Source organism: Cyanistes caeruleus, chromosome 5 (assembly GCF_971803275.1).
Source record: "Cyanistes caeruleus chromosome 5, bCyaCae1.hap1.1, whole genome shotgun sequence".
Lineage (NCBI taxonomy): Eukaryota > Metazoa > Chordata > Aves > Passeriformes > Paridae > Cyanistes > Cyanistes caeruleus.
Window position 1 is genome coordinate 41,715,673 of NC_141705.1, and position 19,728 is coordinate 41,735,400.

The following is a 19,728-nucleotide window of genomic DNA, read 5'->3' on the forward strand; positions in this document are numbered from 1 at the left end:
AAACAACAACTTTCTCCCTGGTGTTTTTGGCAAATAAATTTGTTCAAAGTGTACCACATTGGTTGTGCCCATAGACACAAAGGCATTTTCCTTGTGATTCTTATTAGAACTTCAGTTTCAGGCACTGACTCTGTGGTTTTTCCTATACCCAGCTAAAAAACTGGCCAAATCAAAAGCCACACCTAAGAAAAGCCACTGCCACTCACTACAATTTGATTTCAACAAAGGTGTATGCTGTGAGACATACTGATATCCAGAAATTCATACACTTATGAGTATGAATATTTTGGAGAAATAAAAGATTAGCAAAAAAATCTAGAGAAAAAAGCAAAAGTCATATCCCATTAAAAATATAAGTGAAAACTGAAATGAGAATAGTCAACCTCAACAGCTTTCAAACTTCTTATTTCTACACACAGATAAGAGACAATGCTGAGCATCCATGACAAAAGCATCCATGCATAACTAAATAATTTATGTACAGAGAATGACACTAATGTGACTTTATATAAAATAAGCAGTTAGACTGCTCCTGAAAAATAAAAGCAAAGCAAACCACCATCACAACTCATTCACTGAAAAACAAACAAAAAACCCCCAGCCAAATCACTCAATAAAACAATTCAAACCAAAACTAATAAAAATCAATATATCTAGTAATAATGTAGTAAAAATCTTCATTTTGGGGTATGCAATAATTGAATTCTGGGAAAAATGAAGAAAGGAAAAGGCTACTCACAGGTAAATAAGGTTGCTGTTAACAAGTTAATAATTTTTTACTTGATAAATTTTAGTAAAATTTGTGATAGAAATAGCATAGTTTACATCACTCCCTTTACAGATTCAGAAGTTTGTTCAGTTAATGCTGTGTAAATGTTTTCCTACACTGAGTCATCAAAAATTGTTCTCATATGTTGGTATATTCCATAGAGAAAATTAGAATAGATTTAAAATACTGATGCAATTAAAATACATATAAAGTCTTAAGCATTATTCCAAAGGAAGGTTATCTTCTAAGTGGAAATTCGGAATTAAATCCAGCAAATACTTGAGCAATGAGGTCATTAAACTAATAAAGACAGCTGTTCAAATGCTTTAGGCAAAGTGAGACAGTAACACACTGAAACGATGCGATCCTGAAGTATTTTACTGTATGTACAACACTACACTTCGAGCTGATAAAAAAAAAATGAAAAAAGAAAAGAAAATTTAAATACAATATTAAACACACAATAGCTTCATTGTTACAGGTTGCTACAACACATTTGTGAAGTCTTGAAAAATATTCAAAGTATTATAAACCAATCAAAACCCAAACAGCAAAAGAAAAGCAAACCCCTAAATAGCACACACAAAGAATGTCTCTCTTAGAAGACTGTTTCAGGTGAACTTTGCGATGACATTAACTCTGCCTCATTGAAGAGAATGCAAACCTGATATTCAAGCTGTTGGAAGATAGTTTCCTCCACTAGCAAAACATATTCAAATACAATGAAAAAGGTAATAGAATGCTATTCCCATCAATACACAAGTATTTAACTAAAGTTGTTCTCTAGTTCATGTTGCAATACTACAATTAACTAGATCAGAAAATTAATAAAAGCAGCCCAATTTTCCTGGCCATGTAATAGAATCTCCATTTGTCTTACTATGAAAGACAAGTGACAAGAGCTTGTAATAATGGAGTTAATTTCCTTTAAACATTCTCTTGTTGAATATGATTAAAAATACACATTATCATCAAAGGCATGGTTTTCTGCACATACTGAGCAGCACAGAAGGGCTCAAGAGAGAAATTCATTCTCTTGTAACACTGGCATGGGCAAAACCAATTTCTACAGTAAGATTACCAAAAGGATGATGATGTGTCAACTGTTGTCCTTAAACTGTTAAGTTACATTTCACCATTTTCTACTGTTAAAGTCAACAAAAAGTACTGGAATACAGTTTATGATGTATCTGATTTTAGAAACTGTGAACATCATGGATTACAACTAAAGTCTGTGAGGTCTGAGATTATACAAAACAAGAAAACAACAATTAATTCCTGCAAATGCATTTGCAAGTACTCAGTAAGTCCCTATCAATAAAAGAGAAGTTAAACTAAGTTTGCGGAATGTGTATATGAACATCACAGGTTTAGATCATCAGGCTAAGGCACTGTGATTATAAAACAATCCCACTTCATTCATATATAACTTTCATCTCCATAAGAAGTACATGATTTATAAAAAACAGTTTAACACTTAATAGGCCAGTAATGTTAAGAAATCAAGCATGACCAATAGTACAGGAGTCCTCGTACTGATTGTTCTATCTGAACACGCATATCGAGGCTCAACAGAAATATTTCTTGTTCTAGAAAGAAACTATACACAAGTCATTTTATGCAAGTATACACAAGTCATTTTAGGTCATAATCCACGATTTTGTGCAATCAGTTCCAACTTAATTAATGGAAATACAAAAGAAAATAGATTAAATGTTTTATCCTCTTGTGAATAACATGCAAGAAAATGCTGATTTTTCAATCTATATTTTCATGAAAACACTAAAGACTGACATGGAATCATGATGCTATTGAGTAAAACCTTGATATAATGTCACCCTTTTTTATTCTGCAAGTTTAAAAAATACTCAGAAATACCTAAATACAAAATTTGACATTTGTCAATTTGTCATTGTAGTTGACATTTTTCTGGCATAAAATAGAAATCAAGGGGTCATTCTATTCTCCCTAAGCAGACAACCATGTATTGATACTCTGTAGAAAACATTATTTTCTGTTTATGTCAGCTTAGAAAAACACTTTACATGAAAGAAAATACTAACCCCACACTGTGTCACCCTACACACACACCCTTTACTATCCTCAGAGTATTGTAAAAGTAAGGTTACTTTTCCTGGAAGGTCTGGTTAAGATGGCCAGAAAAATGTAAGCTTGCTACTTTATTACCAAAACTATAGTCATTTCTTAATACAAACTCAAGGCCATGACATCTTTCTTAATTCAACAGGTTAAACTTAAACTAAATATAATTCCCTGCTTTTTATTGTACAAAGATTATGCTGGAGTCCCATAAAACCTTTCAAAGGTTTGAAAGAGGGGGGAAAAAAGGACTACAATTTATTTTAAAAACTTCATAATTTGCAGAATTTACTCAGCAGATTACCTTTAGTACATTTCTCTCAGCATAAAGAGAAATAGTACTGAAATTATATCAACTTTCACCCTAGTATGAAATACTACAAAATAACCTTGAAAATGACTCATTACTAAAAGGCACAGACAAGTTCCATTAAGGGTTTCAGTTTCTTTAGGCTTTAATGTATTTCTCAGCACATTCCAGAATAATGCTGGTCATAACTACTTTTTCAAGCACTGCACTCGCAAGATGCTTTGACACTACCCACGGCAACATATGTGACTAAATCCATACAATAAATACCTGGGCAAAAGTGTTCTGACTTTCATACTCACCACAACACCAGTACTGTACAACTGTATTCTGTATATCTTGAAATAAAATTATCTCTGAAGCCCCACTGATGTTTTTTTACAGTTATCTCCCTTGTCTGCTGAACTATGAAAGGTCACTAAATCACAAAATTAAAGAGAAGAAGTCAAAAGAAGAGTCAGTAGACACAGGCACTGCCTCTAAGGCCTCCTTCTGACCATGCATTACCTCCAGCACTTCTGCTGACTTCTCAATAGGTCTACCTGTCAAACAAATGCCTACTGGAAAAAAGAGGGTGCCAGGCAGTCATTTTTCTTTAAAGTTATTACTGCTGAATACATTAGTTTTGATACATAAAAAGCTGTGAGCAGCATTGTTTCTACAACTTGAGAGAATACTATGTTGAGCAAATGTGGTATTTTTTTAAGAAAGCAAAAACTTCTGAATATGAAGGCTGTTGTAATTCCCCTTCAAACCCTACACTACCTCATCTGACTCCTCCTCTGCAAGTAAATGGAGTTCTACTTCTGCTTACATCTTCCACAATGACTCTATTTACTGCCTTCATCCACCACATCAGCACAGTATGGCAAGATTTTTAATGAGAATACTTTAAAAACAACAGCAATAAACCCCAAAGAAGAAATAAAGAGTCCCAAAATATCAGCCTAATGGAATTTAGGGAAAGTATCACCACTAGTTTATTGTCTGACAATATTTTTATGCCAACTGAAAAATACATGTTTTTTCACTACAGAGATGGAATGACATTAAACAATCTTGCCAAAGCAAAAAAGATAATCCCACATCATAACATGTAATTAAAACCACATGGTTCCCATAGGAACAGATCAGGAAAACAAATAACTTGGTGATGGACACAGCAGAAGAGCACGAACAGAACCGGGTAACTCAATGCTCAAGAAATGTTATCTTGGTTGAAAGAGAAAGGTTCCCAGAACTTCTAAATAGGGTGAAGATATTCTAACAGCTTGACTGATAGAAAAAATAACCTATGAGGTTAACACTTTATTTTTTTTCAGAATTACTTAACAAAATTCATTATATGTGTGATGCACAAATAAAAAATTACTTATATATAAGTATATAAGTAATATACTTATATAAGTATAATATACTAAGATATACTTAGACACATTTCCTAGAGAATTCACTTAACATGTTTGCTTGAGGGTTTTATTTCCCCCCATATATTCTTCTTCTTTCAGGCTGATGTTCCAAAGACATTCATTTAGGAAATTTGATCCACACAACAGTGCTCTGTATAAGATCTATTCTTCTGTACAGGTGGTATTTGTTCAGCTTATGTCTGATCAACTGGACACCCTCTTATGGGCACAAAATACATTACTTTCAGATATTCAAATACATTCTGAAAGCATCATAATATTCAGTACAGATTCATCTTAAATAAGTATACTTGATATTTGTAGAGTGGCACAACTTGCTGAAATCACAAGGAAATATTCCAAGTTCATTCTCTCTGAAAATGATTTGGAGAAGGATGAGGATTGAGACCACTGAATTGAGAGAGGAGCGATAGAACAATTCCAGGAAAACTTGGCTGCCATCTATATTTAATTTTTAAAATCAAGTCAGTCTCTTAACATCATTAAATTATTCTCTTTAAGATTTCTTTTTAGTTTTAATAAACTAAAACGTGTCAGAAAGTTTAAAGAAAATGGGGATATATTTTGAATAGTCTATACTATAGTCCATATACTTTATCTGTGTATATAAAATACTGGTAATACCTTTACCTTTCAGTAAAGGCTGAAAAATAAAAGTGAATCGGCAGTTCATAAATTTTAGATTCTTTCCTGATGACATACCTTTGTCTGACAGAAGGGGAGCAGTATCTTTGTGAAATGAGTTATCCACCTACATAATTCTGCTAAGGCCAAACAGTACAGCAAGGCTTTCTCAGGAAATGTGAGCATTAGTACACTTCTCAGACATTCAAGCCCTGCTGGATTTGTGAGCATACCATTATTAGCTGGCTAGAAGCTTATTCAGCTCATCATCTTCCTTCTGCCATGTTTCTCAGATCACTTCTGCTGAGAGGATTGCAAAAGTTGCTTCTGACAACGCCAGCCCCTCCAAGCTGAGCTGAGCTGAAGCTGCCAGCTAGAACCAGCATAGATAAACAAGAGCAGGGTCTGAAACTGGCAGTTTGATTTTTAAACGCTGCTATCTGCAGCACTTCCGAAAAGCTGAGCAGAAAGACAGAATGTACAGCTCTCAGAATAAGCTGAGAAGAAAGATGGGACAGGGATAGAAGATTCTACATTAATTTTAATTCCTGTGGATTCAAGCTCTAAAATTAAGAAACTTATAAAAAAAAGGGGAAGCACCCATGCATCCTACAACAACAACAATAATAAATCATCATCATCATCATTATGCTGCAATACAGTCCTGACAACTTCCAAGGTTGTGTTCAGTTGCCTCTTAGCCTGAAAGTGAGTCCAAGTTAATTCACACCAGCTTAGGATAAACTGACAAAACTGCTCTGAGTTTCTGACAACCTCCAATTAGTTTCAAATAACTTTAAATATTGCTGTAAGGAATTATCTTTCTCTTTCTCAGAACAGACATGAACCATCCAAGAACCATAAATAGCATGTGAGGTGGGAGCCAAAATTACTCAAAAACTGGGCCCAGGGCACCTAAAACACATAGAAAACACAGAAGTAAATTTGCAGAACTGACTGCACAGCCAAATACCTTGGACTCCTGTTAGCAGAGAATTTCAACATCTGTTTTCATCAAGAGTATTAAACATGTCCCTAAATACTCTGAAAAACCCTAGGCAAGACAACCAACACAGACTAAGGTAAACAGCCTAATTCCACAATGCAAAGTTTAATGCCTCCTGAGTAAGAGCTCCCCAAACAATCAAAAAAACCAAAAGAACAAACAAAGAAAAAAAGCTCAAATTATCACAACTTTCAGTCCTTCGTATTCATATTTCAGGCTCAGTATGGTTTAGGGAAAACTGAATTATTTCAACCAGGTGGTTGAAATTACTTCCATCCCAGTAAATTTTAATAGAACTAGATTTAGAATTAAAGCAGAATTACAATTTACATCACTACGATATGGATCAGTGTTGCTCTTCTTTTTACCAGTTTATCCCAGTGATGAAGGGTACTTACCTGAAGTGAATTCTCTCCCTTCATGAATCAATACATGTATTCGAAGCACAGAAAAACTTCTAAGTAACAAGTGAAAAATAAAATACTCGGAGGCAATTGGACAAAATGGACAAAACCATTCATCATTAAAATGCAAATAAAACATCCATTGAAACCAAGATTGAATATAAGATTTTTCTTTAGTTTTGTGCATTATCTTCAAGGGTCTCTGCTCCTACTCTAGGCCCAAATGATCAAAATATTGGGTTTTCAAACATTAAAATGTTGCACCATTCAAGAATGTTTATTTATTTTCCATTTTTGTGCCTGTAAAAGTTAATTGTATCTCATTTTACCAATACTGTTAGCAATTAGAAGCCACATTTTTTGGTGAATAAGTGTCTTAAAAAAAGATGTCATCCAGCTCTGTACAGAATACTGGCTTCAAAGTGTGAACCCTCTCACCAAGGGGCGCTTTGTACCCAGCCTGTCAGAGAGTCCCCCGGATTCAATTCAACCTGCTCCAAATTCAGGTTGCACAAGCTATTCAGGGCCAAATTTAATTTCTTCTTAACTTCTGGTAATCTTCACACAAAATGAACTAAAAGCAGGTCATTTGTTACACCTGTTAAGAGAGAGGCTTGGCCTAATTTCTTTCATATACTATGAAAAAAGAAGTTTTAGAAATGCATTATATAGCCAATATTTTAAGTTATCAGAATAAAGGTATTCTCACTCAAAGAAATAAAAATAGGCAGGAAATAAGCATCACTTTCACAAATCCAGCTGAGACATTCATAGTATTAAACTGAGAGGTCAAAGACAACTAGATTAAGTATTTATGGATTTCTCTCGTTTTCCTTAAATTTGCCACCAAGGTTTACTTTAGGGTATTCCTCTGTAACTAAACTTCATAATAAACTGACTTTATTCATCTATGAGATTTATGCATTTCTTCATGCCGAAATGACCTCATGTCACTATTGTGTATTTAGTGATAAGGTGGTCTCATTCCAGCAATAAAGCCATGTGGAACACATTACTCAAAGGCCTATTAAGTATAAAACATTCAGCATTTATTTACCACATCGAGGGAACAGAGTCCTTAAAAGGTTATTTAGACTATAGCATGGAGACTAAAATATACTCAGCGTCCCATTGATTTGACAGCCTGCCATAACTGTCTCATATATTCTTAATTAGAACACAATACACACACACATACTGTCTTCTGGGAAAACATTCCCAATTACATAGGGCCACAAGAAGAACAGCGCTGCTTTTGACAGCTGGAATGCGCACATTGTCATAATCCTGCTGGATACCTACTGTAAGTGAAAGGTATGCATCTTCCTGAAGCTACAAGAGGTGATGTCAGATTGAATAAAAGTCAGTGTTGTAGGCCATCCACCTGCATGACACATTGATGACTCCAGCTTTTGCTGAGGGGGAGGAAAATTGCTTGCCGTTTTTCTTTACCAATATAAGTCATACTTCTATTCAAATCAGAAACAGCATTTGGGGGAAGAAAACGCTTTTCAAGCCTTCATCTCCATTGCAAATATAACAGCTCCACCTTGAGGCAGGACCCAGTGAATGTTAGTAGAAGGTGCAGTCAAACTGGAGATGCCTATCAGCATACAGTCAGTCAGCCACAACTACCTAAAACACGGATTGACATCTCCCAGTGTCCCTTTCTGCTCATCTTCTTAGCATTCAAGCAGGCACGTGTGCACATGATGCATGTGTTTGGACAAATTTACTGAAGAGAAATTAAATATATATCAAATAAGCATCAGTTTGACAGAACAGCTCCCAAGGATGATACAAGTCAAGCGTAACAAGGCCTGACAGAAATAGTCCTTAAGGAGCAGGAATTATCCAAGCTGCTCTCTGAGTAGTGCAAGCAAACAAATTTCAGACCATTAATTTTTTCATTATCGTAGTCTTCCTAACTGAGAAATAAAAAAGATTAATACTTTTCAACGTTTCATTTAAATCACTATTCAAATATTCTGAGAAAACAATTTTAACACACTGCTAAGCATTGCAAGTAAGTTCTCTTCGAGTATTAATGACAGTATTTATAGTTAAATGGGTTATTTTAAAAATATAAGTGCTAAATATCAACTTGCATGTTCTCCAGACTACTTCAGGAGTTTTATTTTTAATTGACAGTGTAACAGTATTTAGAATGTTTCTAATAAATCCAAATTATGTCAGTTAGATTGGCAAGTCCAGACAGACATAAAACCTGTGTCGCATTTAAATGGATGTTGATTAGACTGAGATAGATTGGTTGTGGCATGTATTACATGTTTGCTTGAAGATGATCAGTAAGTGGAAACAGGATTTGCAGCAGGAAATCAGAGTAAGCTATACCTGTAGAACAAAATGATAACAGAATAATGAAAAAAAATCATCATTAATTAAGTTCACTGCTCTAAAGAGGGTCCACAAGTAACCACCTTGAGAAAAGACTGGAGTTAGCAATTTGTGCTGGTTTTAGCTCTGATAGAGTGGATTTTCCTCACAGTAGCTAGTATGTGGCTGTGTTTTGGATACACACTGAAAACACTGTGGGAAATACCGAGATGTTCCAGTAATTGCTGAGCAGTGCTTGCACTCAGTCAAAGCCTTTTCTACTACTCACACCACCCCACCAGCAGGGAGGCTGTGGTGCACAAGAGGCTGGCAGGTGACACATTTGGGACAGCTGACCTCAACTGACCGAAGGGATATTTCATATCGTCTGGCATCATGGTCAGCATATGAAGCTGAGGAAAGAAGGAACAGGATGACTTCTGGAGTGATGGCACCTGTTTTCCCAGGTAATCACCACACATAATGGAGCCTGGAGATGGCTGAACACCTACCTGCTCTTGGGAAGTAGGAAACAAATTCCTTGTGCTCTGTGTGTGCACAGCTTTAGCTTTCCCTATTAATCTGTCTTTATTTCAACCCAAGAGTTTTCATACTTTCACCCTTCCAGTTCTCTTCCCTTCATGGCAGTGGCAGGGAGAGGGGAGAAGTGGAAGTGGCTGTGTGGTGCTTAGTTGCTGGCCAGGGTTAAACCATAAGATCATTCTGGAAAAACAAAATTAACAGAAAGACAAATTACTGGGGACTGACAGAAGCACAGCTTTAAAAACATGTTAAGAAAGTTATTTTGCAGGTAAGAAATAGATGAAAAGAGGCTGAAAATTTGTCGTATTTAGGTGAATGGGAATTCTTCCATTAAGAAAACAATCCCATCCCTAGAATATGGGTATGACACATTCTCTTTTTTAATCTCAAGTGTATGGAAACTCATCATGACCTTACCAGCACTGACAAGAGCTCTCTAAAACTGTAAGTATTGCAAAAAAATTGACCTAATTTATAAATTAATTAAATTCATTAACCATTGAAGACAATGAGGAGCTTCATTTAAAAAGACATTTTTGCTAGTTCCAAGATGATGGGAATGTTAAAGAGACTTTACACTTGGATAAAAGAGGAGATAGTTTCCTAATTTTTTTTTTTTCTCAAGTGAAGAGTAATATACAAAATACATTTCAAATTTATTAACCATTTTAGCCCAAACTATGACTCTTCACAAAAAAAACAGGGCAAACCTGATACTTCCTTTGCCAAATTGCTTTATTCCTAACTGTATTAAGGGAAACACAATGTTATCTTGATGTGAAAATGCAGCACAAAAATAAGCATTAGTTTCATTTTAAAATTCAGTCAGCATCTATAATTTGCAATGCAATCTCTTTTATGGCTTATTAAAATAAGTGTTATTGAAGCATAATTTTAATTCTATACAGCTGAACAGACTCATATATATTTATGACTGCAACAGATGTTTCTATGGGCTCATTTAGATCACTTCTCCTTGCATTCCCCTCAGCTGATGAGGTGCCCTTCTATGTTACAAGGAATTCCTTTTACATCACAGTGGTACAGCTGGTTAAAAACACCATCTGCACTCATAAATGCCTGGATTGTATTTAGCCACAACACACAGAATTTGAGAATGCCTACTGAAAGCTGGAGATGAAGTTTTACATTATACTGGATGGCATTTGCACACATTCCATTTTGAAGTCCCTAAGTACTGTTTATGTTGTCAAAATAAGTCAAAGAAGGATTTTACCAGCTTTTGTTCTGTGGTGGCCATTTGGACCAACACAAGTTCCAACTGTGATTTAACCTTTTTTTTTTTTTTTCCCTAGTCAATGTAGCTTGTTTTTTAAAGTGTACATCATAAGCAATAGGAAAAACATTACTCATTTCAAACCCATTCTTTAAAACCATTCTTTTCAAAGCCAGTTACATTGATAAATGCCATTTATAAGAGTCAGTAATTCACACATTGTCCATAACATTATTTACTGCCACAGTAGTTTGTGCAGTGAAGCCCAAACACACACACTAGGCTCCCACTGCCTGCTAAACCTCATTCACAGCTTATTTCTAGAAACAAGTTTTAGAAGCTCTGATCTTCACAGGGCTCACTTCTATCCACTGTTAAATGTGCAACTACCTCAGTATAGCCACTTACCCAGAACAAACTAAAATCCATCTTAACCTGCCTCCTCACCCACAGGACTTACTTCTGTTTACTACTTTAGTTCCTCGAACTAAATCAGAGCAAATGATGCATTTCTGCTCCTTGACTGCACGAGTCCAAGCATTTGTTTTCTCACAGCTCTTTTACCTGAACTCAAACTAACTTACCTTGGAAAAATTATAGCCAGTAAAATTGCTTCTGTATCATTTCAATAACAAAAAAAAAAGTGTTTATAAAAGCAGTTATACTGAAACACTACCGAAAATTTCAAAGACATTCAGACATAATTTTAATTGATCTGATATTGATTTGCTATTGAACAGAAGTTCAATCCATAGCCTGAAAACTTTTTCATTCATATTTTAAGGAAGAAACAACTCACTTAAGAAAGCTTTTTATATATAATTTTACTCTTCTGCAAAGAGGTTGTTCAAACTCAACCTGTTGTTCTCTAGTGACCTCCAACCTATCTTTTAGATATCAAAAAATTAGCCACAAGAAGAGTAGATAAAGTGAGATGCTGAGAAGTTTGCTACAGGACACGTTTTTCTAGCAACTTGTAAAGATCACTCATGTCACAAGATATTACCATGTTTTCAAACATGACTATGTTGCTAATCTTTTTGTAAATATTACATCTGTTCTGCAGCTTCTGCACACAGAAAAAGCAACAAATTTTTAACATAATAATCAAGGAAAAAAAATTAAATTCACTTTTTCTATTAAAATGTAATGCTGAATTCTTTTCAAGCTATTTTCTGGACTCCCAGGTCTGTATCTCATAGGTTTAGTTCACCAGAGTGGTTAAAATTCCCAGCGAGTGCCAACCTTTATTTCTATAAACTAAGAAGAATTTTGAAAATACAAGACATGGATGATTTGATGATTCATCTCAGCAACAATAGTCACTTAGAAGAAAACACATGCCTGGTACTTACCGCTTCCAGAAGCTCTATTTCACCTATGGGAGAAAATAATATACTTACTACAGAGAAAAGCAACTTTAGGAGGATCTAAGTACCCTCAGTTCTGTTTGTTTCTCTATGTGTGGTTGGGTTAAATTTGGTTTTAACATTTAACTGTACTGAAGCTGCAAACTTCAAGGGTATTGTTGAAGAAAGGGTAATTTTCACCCTACTGAAATAAATAAGAGTACAAGTTTGTCAGCTTAAAAGGACAGTGTTTTCCAACCTGCTTCACTATTGAGAGACTTCATAAATCAAAAACATGATATGTAGAACCAAAGGGAATAAATGTGTAACAATAAGGCATTTTCTTTCTATTGTTCAGAAATTATTAGCAGTTCTATTAACATTCTTTTGGTTCACCTTTGTTTAATAGCAGACTTGAATTTGGAAATCTTTATAGGAAGAGAGAAAAATTTATTTTAATAATTAAATGTTTTAAAATTATTTTAATGAAAGCTTCTCCAGAAGTCTTGCAAAGGTTTATTTGTTACAAACTGCTGCACTTCAGGTAACTTACAAATCAGTCCAGAATCTTAAATCTGTGCTTTGGTCACTGCTGTCATTCATTTGAGGTACAGGATTTAGTGTCAAGTCAAGAAGGGAGAAGAAAACAACTATCACACCTGTTTGAAGTTACACACCTCAGTAAAAATGTGTCCCCAGACTGAGAATTACAGTAGTTTTCTTAATTCTAAGAGTCTGATTACTTAAATAAGTACTATTGGTGAATAAGTGTCTGACAAGGCTATCAAAACAAAGCAGAGCTAACATTAACATTTACAGTGGTGTCAAGATGTTGAGTCTACCTGTCAGATGTTAGTCTTGGCTAAGATGGATGCCTAAAACAAACCTACTTGTTCTCCAAGCCCTTTTTAGGGAGGCAAAGCAATTTACTTGTGAGCCAAGAACTGCCTATCCCACACAATGACACACCCTCCATTTTATTTCAGTAACTGAAAGAAAGCAAACTAAACTCCTGTTATCAAGCAGTTTCACTGTCTGCTTTCAAATATCATTTCCAGCACTAATTCTGCTTTCCAGAAAGCATGTGCTCATAAAGAAAAAACTATAGATATTAAATAAACACAAGATTTCAGTCAAATCTCTCAGAATGTCATGATTGCCAGTATACAGAATAGTTCCACTAAGAGTATGTATTTAATTCTTAAAGGTAGAACAATTTTGGCTCTGTCTTGTCCATCTCTTCATAAATATGCTGACAGATTTATTTGGCTAATTCCTTATTTACCGCCAGCTTGTTTGTAATGTTATTATTTGGTGACATTGGTATTATTCATAACAGCAACAGAATTGTGAAGAGATGTATTTTTCTTTAAGAAATGCTACTTCACATAAAGTGCTAAATTTAGAGATTACATGAGGAAATTGCTTAGTTCTGAGGTATTTAACAGTTGAAATTCAGGCCACATAAAAATGACATGTTCAGGGGCTTGGATGGCCAACTTTATGCACAAGTGAAACCTCTAAAACATATTCTGTTTGTCCCAAAGTTAAGATTTTCTTCCCATTCTGTGTATGTAATCAGCCAATAAGCTGAGTTATAAACAATGCAACAGATTCTTTCTGGACCTGCCAACAGACTGAATAAAACTGTAAGTCTTATACAGTAAACCTAAAACTTGATTATGACACACTGAAGACTTACATGCTAATCACTGAAAATAATTATTATGTCACATTTCATGAGAACTTTCTCATCTATTCTCAAAGTCCATAAAATCTGAACACCTCTTTGCTGGGTGTATTTCTTTTGAAATTCAGGAGAATGCTGCAGCAGAAATAGAATGAGAGACCAGTCTTATTTTCAAACATCTTACTGATTTCACTGAAGTGAAATAAAAACAAACCAAGAAATTGCATTTGAAAATTTGTCTCATTTCCTCCAGACTTAAATACAGTGTTAATTAGTTAAATTTCTGAAGGGTTTTGGAATAGCAAAGCAAGATTATAAAAAAAAAGCAGAAAAGTTCTTTTGAAAAGAACCATCATAATATAAAAAGATCTTGGTCTAATATTCTGCATTTAAAACAGCATTAAAATATTAATATTAAACACACAGCACAAAAGGAAGAATAATTATTTAATAATACTGAATAATATTTTAATATTTATCATGTACCTTGGGTTTTTAGTCAAAGCTTCTGTGAGAGAAAAACAAGCCTGGAAAAGAATGTGTACATCCTTCGTGAATTACTAGAGCCCCAGCAAATTACTGTGGATATCCAGGCAACCATTCACCTGCTGCTATCAAATGAGAAAAGAACAGTTACCTTGGCAACTGCTGTATCTCATATTACACTGTGTTACTTCCAAGACAAAAACACTGTCTTAGGAGAGAGTTGTGGAGACCATGTGGGTTTTACATTTTCACTGGCAATGTCCTCAGGGACAGCAAAATAGACTTATAAAGCTATCCCAATTCTCAATTAGATAGAAAAGAAATGCATTTTAATTATATGAAATGCAATGACGAGCAAGTATAGTCCACATCTTAGTTCATATATGAATCATAAAAGTTGTAGGAAGGATTTTATTTTGTTTCCCTTTAATTTACAAAGGGAGAAACCATTCAGATTCCTCAGGAGATTCATGTTACAACACACATGTTTTATAGAAAAGAATAGAGGCATGTACTATGTATTTTAAAGCTCCCTTAGAACTACACAGGTTCATGTGAAATGCACTACAGGACACTAACTGTGGCATCTCTTAGTGACTGCAGTACCCGTGCACATCAGATATGAGCTAGAACTGCTGAGATTTTATAAAGAGTATAACAAACCATATTTGTTTTATTACTAAATTATGCATGATTTTCTCTGAAGCAGAACAACAGAATTTATATATAATCTGACATAAAATTAAGAAACCAAGAAGCTCATTTTAAAATGCTTTAAAAAGGTCAGTTATTATGAAAAAAACAATTTAACATTTTTGGTACAAGAAGCCTCTGTGCTTCTGTGTATACTACACCTTCCATTACAAGGCTGGCATCCAAAACCTAATTAAAATTTCCATTCAAGACATGGACAGAATTTTTGAACAGCAATTTAAGTAACAGTTCCTAAAAATTATGCAGAAAGGTGTCTGCTTCTATTTCCCCACAACAAATGTACTTAAACACCAACCTTTTTTCAAAATAAAAAGGGGGAAATAATTTTTTTACGGCAATTACAGGGTACTTAAATCAAAATTGTTAAGGCAATGAAGACTTGATATATCAAGAATTACACTACAGGATACTAAATCATCCAGTTAAACTATTGAGTAACCATTCTTCCACTGAATCAGTTATTTGCTCTTCATCGATGACAAAGAATATAGCTTTTTTACCTGGACTCTGTAAATATTTTCAACCAAGTCATTATCAGATGAACTTGATTTCAAACACTCTATTTAAAGTTTGAGGACACACCTTGAGCATTACCTTTCTGTAATTGTGACTTAGATCAATTCATTTGACAGGTTACACAGGTGGTATTCAAGTTCTTTCATCCTAATGTTTTCCTAGTTAATGAGAATCTCATCTTGAAACTATTTAAGTTCATCATAAGAAAGAAAACAAAGCAAACATCCTCAACAGTACTGCCACCCAGCAATGTGACTGGAGACAGGGGAACATCTCCTGCCCAGGCTGGTGGGACATAAAACAGAATCCAAGATTTTTAACATGTGAACAGAAATTCCTTTCAGTTTCCCTTTACAGTGGTATTTTCTGTCCTACAGTCTTGTGTTTTGCTGTGGTTAGAGAAGTTAGTTCTCTTTTGCTGTCCTGTCAATCTTTGCTGCAACCTTGGTATGCTGGCAGCTACTGCAGGAGGCCACACCAACATAACATAAGGTCAAAAGCAACATTTTGAGAAGTAATTCTTCATATGACAAACTAGGAAGATCAAGGAGGACCTTAGCAGTGTTTGGAACAGAAGAGCTGTACTTGAGTATTAACAAGAAATTAATTTCATACTACTATTACTACTTACTAGAAGCATATTAAAGTTTGTAATACTGCTTTTACTCAAAACTTGGTATCATTAGCATTTTACAAATTTCTAGTTGTCCAATTCTCCTAATTCCATAAGTACACTTTTAGTGTGCCGGCAGAACTTCAGAAAAAGGGAACCATCTTCACTGAGGATTAAAAATTAGACATGTTAATTAACATATGTATATTTTATCTTGCTATACTTTTAGATTGAAGAGACCTGTTTATTTCCACACCACTTTTAGATTACTGATCTGACTTGCTTCATAAGGTTTTTCAAGTACACCGCTTTTTCTTTATACTACATATATAGATACACATCTTTGAAAGAACAGAGCTACAAAACAAGACACTCATGAACAAAAAAACCCACCCAGCTACCTCCCAAAAACCCAAACAAACAATAAAAAAAGAACAAAAAAAACCAAAGCAAAACAAAAAACATGTTAAGTTAAAAGTTTAGATTATTCAAAAGACTGCAGTTGTCCAGCAGTTAGACTGGGATTTCCCAGACAAGACTGAAGAGACAACACAGGAATCATGCCTTTAACAGTAACTTCTCTCCTACAGTGCTTTAAACATCTAATGCACACACTCCACCTGCATTAGCATAATTATGCCTACTTTAGATACAGGCTAAGTCCAGCACACAGCAATGAAACACCTGTCTCACCACTGTTCTGTCACTGGGCTAAGAGTAAAGAGAGCCTGAATACCCTGTGTTTCAGTCTGATACTTTACTAATCCAGACTTCACCTGATTGCAGTGTTATCCAATGCTCATTTTCACACAATCATTGATGCCAGAGGATTAAAAATCAAATCTAAAGTCATTCTATACAAATGATACCAAAAAACTCAAGTTTAAACTGATGAGAGTAAGAAAATAGCTGACAACAGGAGCCATCCTGTCTGATATGTCTCAATCTCAGAAAATGCATGAAATAATCAGAAATCCACCCTTAAGTCTGCTGCTACATTAACTTAACCAGTGAAGGATACAGATACCTCTGGTACTGACAAGACCTAAGAAATCCAAGACTGCAGCATTAAAAAGCAATAATTCATGAAATTATTTAATAAAAATTAAAGTGTTAAAAGCTGAAAGAATATGGCTAAGAGTATGTAGAATGATAAACAGCATTTAAAAAAGAAAATGTAAAGCTTTTGTTACCACAGCATAAAACAAGGGGAGCACAGTATCACTTGCTCAATTACATGTTCCCTAATATTTTCAAGAAGTTTTAAAATAATTTTAGCAAACCATGAAACATATAGCACCTTTATATTGTTTTTATATTGTTTATATTGTTGTGTTTATATAAGTTGTAATCAACTGGCAAATTATAAAATTTTTAATAGTTTGGTTTTGGTTTAAAGAAAAATCTAGTAAACATTAATTTTGGAAAATATTACTTGATTAATTGAAAGTCATTCAACTTTCTCTTACTTATTTCATGCTGCATGTTTTCTACTCATGCATCTTTAGTTTTGCTATTAATCTAATACCAAATTGGTCGTTCTAACAATTTTTGTATTTTATAATACTGATAAACCCCATTTCAGAGCTTGCATAACCAAAAGCCTAGGAATAACTTCTGCTGTGGAGTACATTATCATTTCCATTTCCTTAGCTCTGACTCTCTGAAAGCCACACTAAAATATCTTAAGTTAAAGGCTTCAGAATATGACTTTTACAATTACAAGTAACACCACTTATTACACACAAGTTGTTTATTAAATGCAAAGTGTTACCACATTCAGGTGCTCCTATTTTTCTTTCCATGCCCAACCTCCTAAATTAATCACATTCCTTACAAGTTCCACATAAAATGTATTTGCTATTGGTCACCTCCAGTAAAGAGTCAAAAGTATGCCCTTTCTTTGTGTATTTCCTCTGATAGCTTTTCGTGTGATCTTGAAATAGCACTGACCTATCAACAAAGTGTCTCAGTCTCAGTGGCAGCAGTGCTTCTGATTTGTCAACATAAAAAAATCCCAGCTCTTTGTCCTTATAAAACAAAGTAGTTGTTTCTGGATAAACCTATTCTTTAGAACAGTTTTGAACTTCAATCAGTTTTACAACTTTCTCCAATTTCCTTGTGTCTTACAGAGATAACCGTGGGGCCAGTCTGACTCACACTTCAATTAAAAATATTCTTAGCTGAAATAAAAGAATACCTCTAAATGTAAAGCAAAGTTAGAAATATTTTTGATTGGATTACACTAAGTTCATTATATTCAAGTTATTTGGCGCTTTACAAATTACTATTTTTCAAGTTCCATACTTATCTAATTTATGTCCAATAAGGTAATTGAGGTGCTATTCTTTCAGTATTGTTTGACTTCTTTTCAGTAAAGCCAACTTCTTGTTTTCCTCATCAAAAGGGGTATAATAGATTTGCTTTAAAATTGTTCAGTGGTATCACTTGGTATTGAAAAAAAAAATTAAAAAAAAATTCAGAACTTCATGAAGTAGACACTGTGCAAGTTAGGCAGAGTTAATCAAAAGGAAACATTTCAAAGAGGCCAATACAGCTTAAGATCAGATTTTGGAAAGAACTAAAAGTATCTGCTTCCCATTGCTTTATACAGTCAGAGCACTATCTTCTCTATGGTAATACTTTTAATACTTGATAAATGAGATTTACAAACACTTTCCATTCAGCTGTCCCACAGGCTCTTCCAAATGTCTGTAGTTCTACACCATATATTCTGCATAACATCATATGACAAACATCAACGGGTATCTCTCAGCAAGATCAACGCGCTTACTCTGACAGTTTTCAAAAACCTGGAGAATATTACTTTAAGAAGAAATCAAGATAGTTATGTCTCTTTTGCTGAGTTAGTTCAAAAAATGACAAATATTTCCTACAAGTATTAATTGGTTTCATCTCTTCCTCAACCCTTAAAGTCAGAATTCTTTTTGGCACCCTGCAATCCTTGCTACAGTAGCCAGTTATGACAGCACAAAGGTGTAGCCATTTAGTGAACAATACAGGAGTTTATTTGAGCTCCTGTAGTTCGACGCTCACGTTAATGTTTCTGATAATTACAAGAATAAATCATCAGAAAGCCAATTCCTATGTTATGAGTCAGCTCCACCCATGATCTTGGACTTTTGGGCTTCCAGTTGGAGGGGGAGGGCAGAAGTGAGCAGTGGCATGATTTTGGCAAGACTATTAAATTGGAGAGTACCATTCCTAAACCACAAAAAGTTAATACTTTACTTTTTAAGAAAGAAAAAGTAAAATATAGAATATGGCAAAATTAAAAGCTGATTTATCATGGAAAAAAAACAAACAAACAAACCAAAACATTCAGCCAGAATTAAGTGTCTTTTTCCTTTCAACACCCATCTTGTACAGTACCAGGGTCATCTGACCAATGTAAGAAACATGAAGCTTGCTTGGTTTCCACTACAGCTCTTGTTTATGGATACAGGATATTTATCAGACAGAGCATGATTTTTGCAGGTGCATATTTACACAGGATTTTATCAAAATCTAACCAGATTTCACCCTAAATTGTGCTGGAATAGTCACCTTATGTTCAAAACAAAACCAGCAGCATTGCAA

General features: G+C 34.5%; 1 long non-coding RNA gene across 2 annotated transcripts in view; it reads right to left on the reverse strand.

Annotated features, from left to right (window-relative positions):
* Positions 1-7,670: 7,670 nt before the first annotated feature.
* Positions 7,671-19,728, reverse strand: part of LOC111927854 (uncharacterized) — a 59,238-nt gene continuing 47,180 nt past the window's right edge. Inside the window, exons 3-4 of one of the 2 annotated variants that reach the window (XR_015287476.1) lie at positions 9,493-9,703; positions 7,671-8,998 (exon numbers count right to left, since the gene is read on the reverse strand). This is a non-coding gene — a long non-coding RNA (uncharacterized LOC111927854). Of the gene's footprint in view, positions 9,394-9,492; positions 9,704-19,728 lie in introns of both variants that reach the window. The other variant, XR_015287477.1, reaches the window with a different exon arrangement.